Source organism: Chenopodium album, chromosome 10 (assembly GCF_948465745.1).
Source record: "Chenopodium album chromosome 10, dcCheAlbu1.1, whole genome shotgun sequence".
Taxonomy (NCBI): domain Eukaryota; kingdom Viridiplantae; phylum Streptophyta; class Magnoliopsida; order Caryophyllales; family Amaranthaceae; genus Chenopodium; species Chenopodium album.
The window spans coordinates 36038331-36049518 of record NC_137843.1 but is presented as its reverse complement, the minus strand read 5'-3'; the positions used below and the strand labels follow the sequence as shown (position 1 = coordinate 36049518).

At 47.6% G+C, this 11188-nt stretch overlaps 1 non-coding gene across 1 annotated transcript; it reads left to right on the top strand.

Moving 5' to 3' along the window:
• Positions 1-10246: 10246 nt before the first annotated feature.
• LOC145565737 (small nucleolar RNA R71) lies at positions 10247-10352 on the top strand. The gene has a single exon (XR_014095118.1). It is a non-coding gene; the product is annotated as a small nucleolar RNA R71 (small nucleolar RNA).
• Positions 10353-11188: the final 836 nt, after the last annotated feature.

Here is an 11188-nt window from a genome sequence, read left to right as displayed (position 1 = left end):
CATTTGGGGGAGGGATTCGAAATACAAGTCACTAGGAAAGCCATTGCTGTGGCTACCTGGGATGATGAGAAGCCACGCAAACGGGCGTTTTGCGTTTACAGGGCCGCTTTGGATGTAGGCCTTCGCTTCCCTCTTCATCCATTCGTCCGGACAGTTCTGGACGAATATGACATTGGCCTTTTCCAAATGACGCCAAACAGTTGGTTAAATATTTTTGGGTATTTGGTGACGTGCATCTGAAAGGGTTTCACGCCAGACTTTGCGGTCTTCTGTGAGATGCAATCACTTACTCGGCTGGAGAAGGATACAGATGGTTGGCTCGACTTGAGCGCGACCAGGGATTACATGGTTGTGGTCGACCGTGTCAGCAAATGGAGGGACTGGAAGCACCGATTCTACCGCATCAAAACCCAAGATGCGGAGTTCAACCTCCGCATGAACAAGTGCCGTCCGGATCCCATTCAGCTCGGACGCGGGGACCATAAACCTGACAAGCCGCCCATCCATCCAAGCCACGAGCACCAACTTGAATATTTCATGGTCAACCGAGTCAAGCGGGGTAACAAAACCGAACGTGTCCCTCGCCATTGGGTTCCTCTTGCCAATTGGCTTAGGGACACTACCTTCATGTCTGCGTACGGCCTGTACCAGAACATGCCCCAAGGTGGACTCTTAGATATATAAACTTTTTGTACGCACGTAGAGTTTTTAGAAAAATATTCTAACACTTTGCTTTTTTCTCTTTGCAGCAGAGGCGTACGCTATGCTTGACCCGGCTCAGAAGGGAGAGGTGGCGATGTCCGAGGTGAACCTTGCTCGATACAAGGCTCGTTTCAAGATGTACGAGCAACTCAAGGAGGTAAACACTTAGTTTATTTTTTGAGTTTTTCTTTCCTCATTGTCCGTTCTGCTATATTGGGAGGAGCATGCTTCCCGAGTTTGCACGGACGCATTTCGTCCGTTCATACATGTTGGAGGGGAGCTCCTTCCCCAATTCACACGGACACTGACATGCTTTCTTCCTTGTGTAATTTTTCTAACTTTGCTTGTGTTTTTACAGTCTTCCTCTACTCCGAAGGCAAGGAGGAAGCAGCCGGCTTCGTCCACTCCTGATGCGAACGCATCTAAAAGGAGGAAGACGGTTGCAACCAGGACGCCTTCAAAATTCGCGGCCAAGGCAAAGTCGTAGACTGCTACAACGCAGTCTCAAGGAGAACAGCCCCAGCTGACACAAAGCGGGGTCTCCAAGCCCGTAGAACCTATTGCTGATCAGGTCCACGATTCGTCCGTCCCACTGGACGATGGGGGTAAGTCATCCCCGGAAAAAATGACCGGCTCCATCTCGACTCCGCCTGTCGAGTTAGTTAAAAAATCTGATTGGCTAAATGCCAGTCAGTCGGCCAGTGACACTGCTGGCCGTTTAGACAACGATGGGGACGCCTCTTTGCCGCCCCCTCCCATCAATCTTTCTCCTCCAAGCTTCTCCACTGGTTAGCCTTTTTTCTTTATTCTTGTACCATATGATTTACTTGTACTTGTAAATTTTAGCTAACTTTTCTTGTACGGTCGTCCGCAGACATCTCAGAGGAGTTGCAAATGAGGCTGCCCGGTCAGTCGCTGACTGGCGCGGACAGGAAGGCCATGCGCGAGGCCATGGTTCGCGCGGTTCCCCAAGCGCAGCGTGATAAGCTGCGGGGAATCAATGAGGGCTTCCTCGGCCCTATGCTCAACTGTACTGCTGAGCTACGTCTCCTTTTCTCTATACTTTTTCTTTCCAACACTTAGCAAATTTTTCTATATTTGACTAAGTTTCCTTCTTCTGTCCGCAGCTCTTCCTTCGCCTGAACGCCTTCCTTGAATGGAAGGATAAAGAGAACGAACAGCTGAAGCAGGCTTGGCTCGAAATCAGGAAGGCCGAGGATGCTGTGACGGGGACGGCCGCCGTCCAAAGGGTGCATTTTGAGACCCAAATAACCGCGCTGGCCGACACGGCGGCGCGGCAAACTGAAGACCTGGTCAAACTGGGCAAGGCACTCGAAGAGGAGTCCTTGGCTAGGGAGGCCATGCGGGTTGAGAGGGACGAGGCCGTCCTGGAGAAAGAGAAATGGAGGCTGGGCTTCGAGGCGTATGAGGCCTTGAAGAGTGAGCTGAAGTTGGCCAAAGACAACCTTAAGTTTGCTTTGGACGAAGCGGACGCGCTGAAGGCGGAGGTTGAGGCCTTGAGGAAGTCCGTTTCGGACTATGCTGAGCAGCTAAAAGCTCCTCGGCCGCCCAGCGCGGAGGAAATCGTTCGCATTGAGCAGAATGCCGAAGACAGGCTTAGGGCATACTTCTTCGATGCCTTCGAGCTGATGGTGGACGACGGAGAGGCCGCGTACTATGAAGAACGCTTCAAGAAGTGGCTGAACTATGTCTGCCTCAGAGAAGAGGCGAAGAAGGCCGGCCAGCCTCCTCCAGAGCTGGTAGTTACCTCTCCTGAGTCCGGAGAGGACGTGGAAGAGGGGGATGAGGAGGAGGGGGCGGACGGTGATGCCGCTCCGGCCGAAGACGCCAAGGTTGCGGAGGAGCCTGCCAAGAATGATACGGCTAAGTAGAGCTCAGGTCCTCCAGCAACCGTCTGCTTAGCTACCCAGCTTCTTTAATTCTGTTTCATACTTAGCAATTTTTTGCAATGTTGTGCTTTTTGAATGTTTTTCGTACGTATCAGTATTATGCTTTTTCGTACGCTCCTAGGGGTATGCCCCTTTATTCGGTGTCCGCCTAGTCCATACTCTAAGATGTTTGATTAACTTGGTAGTTTTTATGCCTTAAAGGGTATGACGATTAGCAAGTTAATCAAATCATAGTAATGATTGCCCTTGGACTAGGTGAAGCACCGAATCAATTTAATTGGCCGTTCAGCTATCTTTGTACGAGTAGTCCGTTGAATCTATCGCTCGGACGTACCCTAGAAATCCCAAGTATTATCTCAACTTAGAGATTTTGACTCGGCCGGGCTAAACGCCTAGGTATGCCCTTGCCCTATTTGTAAAGGACACTTGCTTTTTAAACAAGTTCAGAATACCTTGCCTCAACCGTCCGCCTTGAATTGGTGCGGACGCATTGTTCTCTGAATTGAATCAGTTTTTTTTTTTTTTTTTTTTTTTTTTTTTTTTTTTTGTGTGGCCGAATTGCTATATTGGGAGCAATCTTGCTCCCTTTTTACTTCGGCCACTCAGTAAGACCGATAAGCCGTGTTGCTATATTGGAAGCAACTTAGTAAATCATTTCATTCGGCCTTTAATCACAAATCATAATATGCAAATAAATATAAGTAAAACAGCAAACAGTTCAACAATGCCTGACTTTTCATTAATTTTGTCAATAGTACATTGTTGTGGCCGTATGGCTTTAATTGCAAGGCTCGGTTAGTAGACCTAGCTGTATACACGGCTTTTTGGCTAAGTACTTAGAGAAATAAAAACTTAAACATGATATTTCTTCAGATTGTCAGTGTTTCATGTCCGTGGGATCTGACGGCCATCAATTGCCTCAAGGCGATATGTGCCGTCTCGGGCTTCTTCCCTGATTCGGTACGGCCCCTCCCAGTTAAGGGTCAACTTGCCGTCCTCATTGGCACGGCCAACAGCTTCCATTTTTCTCAACACTAGATCCCCCATTTTAAGCGGCCGCTTAGACACTCGGCGGTTATATGCCCTTGTCATCCTTAAGCGATAAATTTCATGTCTAAGCGCCGCATTGCCCCTAGCTTCTGGAAGAAAGTCTAAAGCGGTCTTCATGGCCTCCCAATTGGCCGATTCATCATAGAGCATTACCCGCAAAGTGGGCTCGTACATTTCAATTGGGAGTACAGCCTCAGCTCCATAGACCAAAAAGAATGGAGTCTCCCCTGTAAAACTCTTTGCTGTTGTCCGTATGGACCATAGCACATTAACCAACTCATCTGCCCATAGGCCGCCTGCTTTTTCGAGCTTGCGCTTGATCCCATTTGAAATCAACTTGTTATAGGCTTCAACTTGGCCATTGGCTTGTGGTCGGCCGACTGAGGCAAAACAATGAGTTATGCCTTGGTCCCCCAACCATTCCTTGAGTTGGCGCGTCTCAAACTGAGGTCCATTGTCGAACACCATTGACTGAGGTACCCCATACTGAGTGATTATGCTCTTCCAAATGAAGGCTGACACATCCGTCCATTTGATGCCCCGGACGGCCTCAGCTTCAACCCATTTAGTAAAGTAGTCTACTGCCACTAGTACATATCGTCTCTGGCCGGATGTAGGAGTATACGGCCCCAAAATGTCCATGCCCCATTTAGCAAAAGGAAGCGGACTACTGATAGCTGATAGACTATTTGCTGGATGATGAATAAGGGTTGAAAACCTCTGGCACTTGTCACATTTTTTCACCATTTGCATGGCGTCCGCATTCAAGCTCGGCCAGTAATAACCCAAATGTGTCGCTTTTTCAGCTAAGGCTCGTCCTCCAATATGTGAGCCACAATGTTCCTGATGAAGGTCGTCCAACACATCATGCCCTCTTTCAAGGGTTATACACTTAAGGTAAGGCTTCACAAAGGCTTTTTTGAATAGCTTCCCATCCTTCATCTCGAACCAGGCCGCCCTCCTCTTCGTTAGCCAACTCTCTTTTGGATCGTCCGGAAGTATCCCATCCCTTAGGTAGGAAATAATTCCGTCCATCCAAGTTGAACTTCTATCTATCATCTGAACGGGCTCGGCATCAATACTCCTTTTCTCCTTTACTTCCCAAAACACTGATCTTGGAGCCGAGGAAGCCAATTTGGAGAGCGCGTCCGCTTGATGATTTTCTGAACGAGGAACTTGTTTGAGAGAGAAATGTTCTAGGCCCTCGGCCTCATCCTTTACTAGCTGCATGTACTTCATCATGGCCGGCTCCCTGGCTTCGAAGCCACCATTGACTTGGTGAACTATTAGCCGGGAGTCCGAGCATACTTCAACTTTGGTTGCCCCGGCCGCTTTACACATCCTTAGGCCGGCCAATAATGCTTCGTACTCAGCTTCATTGTTTGACGCTTGGAACTGAAATCTCAATGCGTAATCATACTTGTCTCCCTCAGGAGATTCATATATAATACCAGCACCACACCCGGTCGCTGTTGCACTACCATCCACAAACACCTTCCAGACTTGGTCCCCGGCCGGCTAAAGATCAGGCCGTGTCATTTCAGCCAAAAAGTCCGCAAAAGCTTGCCCCTTGATTGCCTTCCTTGGCTCAAACACAAGGTCAAAGCCCCTGAGTTCCAAGGCCCACTTGAGCATGCGGCCACTTGCTTCTAACGTTGAGGATGGCTTCTTCAAGGGTTGGTCTGTGTAGACCACAATTGAATGTGCCAAAAAGTACGGCCGCAGCTTCTTTGATGCCATGTACAAGGCCAGGCCAAGTTTTTCAATTGGGGGGTACTTAAGCTCAGCATTGTGAAGTACATGGCTGATAAAATACACCGGGACCTGATGGCCGTCCCTCTCAGCAAGAAGGATGGCACTTAGAGAATGTTCAGAGATAGCAAGATAGATATATAGCTTCACATTCTTGAGCGGACTAACGAGGCGAGGTAATGTATGCAAGTGACTTTTCAACTGTACGAATGCTTCCTCAGCCTCCTCTGTCCACTCGAACATGGCTTTCTTCTTAATGGTTTGAAAAAAGTAACGACACTTATCCCCTGACCTTGACAAAAATCTTCCAAGGGCTGCTAAACAGCCGGTCAGTCTTTGCATCTCCTTAATTGTTCTTGGAGACTTCATATCAAGGAAGGCTTGAATTTTTTCAGGGTTGGCCTCAATTCCACGTTGATCAATAAAAAATCCGAGAAACTTGCCGGACTCAACACCAAATACACACTTCTTTGGATTCAACATCATCTTATGCCACCTGAGTTTGGTGAACGTTTCTCGTAGATCCTTGAGATGGTCGGACGGCTCTTTTGACTTTACAATCATGTCATCAATGTACGCCTCCATGTTCCGGCCGATCTGGTCTCTAAAGACTGTGTTAACAAGCCTCTGAAAGGTAGCAGGGGCGTTCTTGAGGCCGAATGGCATGACTTTGTAACAGTACAACCCCTGCTCGGTCACAAACGCTGTCTTTTCTTGATCTTCTTCCCACAAAGGAATTTGGTGGAATCCGGAGTATGCGTCCATAAAACTCATTAGGGCGTGTCCGGCCGTAGAGTCAACCTTAGGACACGCCTTGTTCAAGTCCGTGTAGTCCACGCACATTCTCCAAGTCCCATTCGGCTTTTTCACAAGAACTACATTGGCCGCCCAATCTGGGTAGAAGCATTGCCGAATAAAACCGGCGTCCAGCAGCTTTTTCACCTCTGCTGCGGCCGCCTGATTCCTCTCTTCTCCGTGATTCCTCTTCTTCTGGCGGACATGTTTTATCAAAGGATTCACGGCCAACTTGTGCACGGCCAGGTCAGGACTTATCCCTGGCATTTCACCAACTTCAAATGCAAACACATCTTTGAATTCTCTTAAAAGCTGAACTAACTCATCCCCAAGCAATCCCAAAGCTATAGTGCCGACACTAACTGTCCGTTCTGGGTGGTTGGAGTCAAGCACTATATCTTGGTGGCTGCCGGCCGGCTGGGGCCTTAACTCATCTGGCCGGCCGACAGTCATTAATTGCTAGGCTTGTTCTGCCATGGCCGCCTTACGCTTCTGGCCAACCTGGTATGCTGGGGGTGAGGTTCCTTCTTCCTTTGGCTCGGACAGTTTTGGGCCGCGCGCTGTTGGCTTCACGGCCAGCTGATTACATTCCTTAGCCATTCTCTGACTTCCTTGAATTGTTCCAATTTTTCCGTCCGACCTTTCAAACTTCAATAACATTAAGTGAGGCACTATGACCGCCTTGGCTGCATTCAGAGTGGGGCGGCCAAGGATGACGTTGTAGCCGGTCACCTCTTTAACAACAAGGAAGCGGACGACCATGTCTCTCCCCTCTCCCTTATGCCCGAAACGGATTAGAAGATCAATCCGTCCGACCGGATGAATGACATTCCCCCCAAATCCTACCAAGGGGTGAGTGATATCCTGGAGAGCATCTTCTGGGAAGCTTAAATTCCTTAGGGCAGACAGGCTGATGATATCGGCCGAACTGCCCGTATCAATCAATATTCGTCCCATCTTCAAATTTGCTATCTTCATGACAAAGACCATGGGATCATTGTGCAAAGCCCTGACCTCTCCACGATCAGCCTCACTTATGATCACTTCAGGAAATGGCTCGGCCTTAACGGCGTCCGTTTGCATCACATTTGACAAATTTCGAGCATCCCGCTTAATTCCTTTCATGGTAGGGCCGCCTGAAGCAAAGCCTCCTGATATCACGGCCACAAAACCTGAATCAGTGCTATTTCCATCATCTTCCTTGTCATTTTTCTTATCGCTTTGTTGCTTTTTCTCGGACGTGTTGTCTGTCCGTTTGAAGGTGAATTTGGACTTGGTCACATAGGGTTTCAGCAGACCCTTGTCGGCCAACTTATCCAACAGCCTCTTCAGATTGATACAATCGTTCGTGTCATGACCTACATCCTTGTGGTAATGACAATACTTGTTCTTGTTTCTTTACTGGGCCGAGCCTCTCAAAGGCTGAGGCTTCTGAAACTCAAACTTGTCTTTTATCTCCATCAAAATGGAGTAGCCATCCTTGTTGAACTCATACTGAGGCTCGTACGTCTTGCTTTTCTTTTACTTGGGTTGCTTGTCATTAGACACCCAGATTTCTTTTCTTTTGTTTCCTTCTCTCTTTCGGCCGACCGAGTCTTGCTGAGAAGATTGCTTCTTCTCAGCCCCCTTGGCCGGCTGTTCTGATTTGGTGAGCGAACAAAAGTCCGCGGCCTTAATATAGGCTTCGGCTTCCCGTTATACACCTGCGTATGACCGAATCTTTTTCCTTACCAAATCGAACATAAAACCATTATGCCTTAATCCCCGGAGAAATTCTGAGTATGTCATTTCATCCGGAAGATTATGAATTTGGGCTTTTTCTTGGTTAAATCTTTAGACATACGAGCGTAGTCCTTTATTCTTTCCTTGAATAATTGTTGCCAAGTTGAGACTTGTCTTTCATGGTGGGATGTTGTATGAGCAATTTCCCACGAACAATAAACTGAGGGTAGTAAAGCAATTTATGCATCCGGCCGGAAGGCTGTTAAACCAATCCTGGGCCACCCCCTTAAGAGTGGCCGGGAAGCATCTGCACCATGTAGCATCATCTACACTTTGCAAGTAAATCAAATTCCTATACGAGGTAATATGCTCTTCTAGGTTGCCCGTACCATCATAGGCACCCACTAATACACTCTTCACTTTTGCTGGTTAAGGGGACGTTAGTATCTCTTGCGAAAACGGAGGCGGCTTATCTCCCAAATTCAACAAACGCATCTGCCAATCGATGGGCTGAGGCTGTGCGGACGTTCCAGCCAGGTAGGGAGCCTGGCCGAACACCTGGCCATACGGCCCATATTGCCCAAAGACTTGGGGAGTTGGCTGTATCAACCCATTGAGTACTTGAGGGGGCTGATATTGTGATGGCTGAATTGGTCTGGGAGTAATGGTATGAGCGGCTTGACTTCTGCTGGAGACGGCCGTGTTGGTGTATTGAGAGAAAGATTGGTTGGAGGCTTCATCCGGCATGGTTGGGGTAGAAGCCGTGTCAGAATATGCGGCCCTCTCCCTTTGCCTGTGCCGAATGTAATCCCTTGCGTCTTTGAAACGCTGTGACGGCTCAGTCTCAACTCTTTTCGGCTGTCTGCCCCTCCCCCCAGCCGATTGTGTTTTCGCCAACAGGCTAGAGAGGTTGGTCCGTGGGACTCGGGGAGACCTTCCATGCGGACGACGGAATGGGGTATTACCAGCATCACTTGCATTGGTCTTGTTGTGTGTTTTCTTGGAAGCACCTCCACCCCCCTTTTGCTGGTTAGCGGTCAACTCTTTGCGGAGCTTAGTCAGCTCGGCCATTAGGGTAGCTGGGGTAACAGGAGGTTGTTCGGCCTCTTCAAATGAGGCAGTCAAAGGATTGCTTGAATGTATGGTAGTACGTATGTCTTCTACATATCCGTCCTCGCCTAGACGAGGACCAGTATTAGGTGTCTGACCATCTATTGCCATAACGGACGAGTATCCCCACAGACGGCGCCAAATGTTTCGGGGTTTTTTGTGAACTCCTCGGATACTGGTCGCGCTCTACTGACAATGAGACTCGGACACCTGCAAAACAACGAATATTCCGGTGATCGGAATATTCGCCTCCGACGATCAAGTTAGTGATCGGAAATCGGAAGAGCAAGAGAGAGAAAGTAGAGAGAAGTTGGAGCTTTTTAATGCTCTATATTTATGGTATGTCATAATCCACCCCTCCCATCATAAATGATTGGGGTATTTATAGGGGTGGAAACATGTGCCCCTCTAGGGTTTGTACCCTAGAATGTCGTGACGTGATTGGCTGCGCAATCAGGGGTCGCCACGTGTCTTGGGGGGCGCCGTTTTACGGCTTTTAAGGGTTTCTCGGGATTTGGGCCTGATGTAATCAGGGCCTTTTTCTCTTTCTGATGTATTGCGTATTTAAAGATAGCTGACATGTGTCACCCTGTCAGGTGGACACGTGTCACACTCTCATAGGGCCACGTGTCGCCTTCTTATTGGGCCACGTGTCACTATGAGATTGGGCCACGTACCTGGGGTATTTTTACCCTAAACAGTTCACATGCTCATTCACATTTCCATCTTGATCATCACAAACATCCATACATGCATGAGGGAAACTAGAAACATCATGATCATACGACCCACAATCATCACAAAACAAGCATCCACTAGGCATGTTACTAGAAGAAGGAAGGGGTTGAGAATTAGAAGACGTACCTCTCCCCTTAGATTGGGAGGGAAGACTTGAAACTTGGTAGGTAGCACTTTCCAACTTTGCCTTGATAGCGGACATCTCCTTCCCCAAGTTTGTCATTTGAGAGGATAGATTGTTGATTGCATTTAGATGATCAACTGAGTACACCAAAGAGCTACTCTTGCTAGTTGACTCTCTTTCTCCATCTTGCCAATCTCTATAATACCTCACTACGTCTTCAATTATATCCACCACTTCGTCTTCCATTTTGTTCATGATAGGACCTCCGGCTCCTCCATCTAAACATGATTTTCCTTGAGGGCTAAGGCCTCCATAGAAGATTTGAATGATTTGATAGGTTGAAATTCCGTGATGAGGACATTCTCTTTGAACCTCCTTGTATCTCTCCCACGCTTCATAGAGGCTCTCACTTGGCTTTTGCTTGAAACCTTAAATCAAAGCTCTAGCCTCCGCCGTTTTCTTTTGAGGATAGAAACGGGATAGAAATTCCTTGGTGACCTCGTCCCATGTCCTTAGAGAATTCGGCTTAACCTCCTTGTCTAGCCATTCCAAAGCATGTCCTATGAGAGAAAAGGGAAAGAGCTTGAGGCGGATGAATTCTTGGGAAATTCCGTTCACCTTGATAGTATTGCAATATTTCTCGAACTCCTTGAGATGGTTTAGTGGGCTTTCATGCTTGGCCCCACTAAATTGTCTCCTCTCTATCAAAGTGATCATTGCCGGCCTTATTTCAAAATCATTTGCCGGGGTTGTAGGTGGAGCAATCCCACTCTCAAATCTATATGCACCGGGAATCCCCAATTATTTCAATGCCACTCTCGGATTTTCTCCCATTCTTGCTTGTTTTTCTTGTTGTTGCTCTTCTTCACTTGAAATGCTAGGGCTCAAAGATCGTCTAGCATTCCTCAACCTTGCAATAGTTCTATCACTTTCCGGATCAAATGGTACTAGTGAATGATCACATGCTCTATGCATAAAATCTCAAAAGAAATGGTTAGTAGCACGGCTACAAATGTAGCCTAAAAGAAAATCTTTTTGTATTTTCAATTAATGGTGAAATAGACTCAACAACTATAACAAAGCACCAATATCATTCCCCGGTAACGGCGCCATTTTTGACACGAGTAAAATGTAGGTCGTTCTCTACCCTTTCCTAGAGCCAAAGAAAATTTATAAACACTCGACCAACCTAATACGAGTATATGATAAGTCAAGGGTCGAACCCAAGGGAATGCGTAGGTGCAAGCTATAGCCTAGGTCAAGCTACTTCGAAGATTGTGAGAAG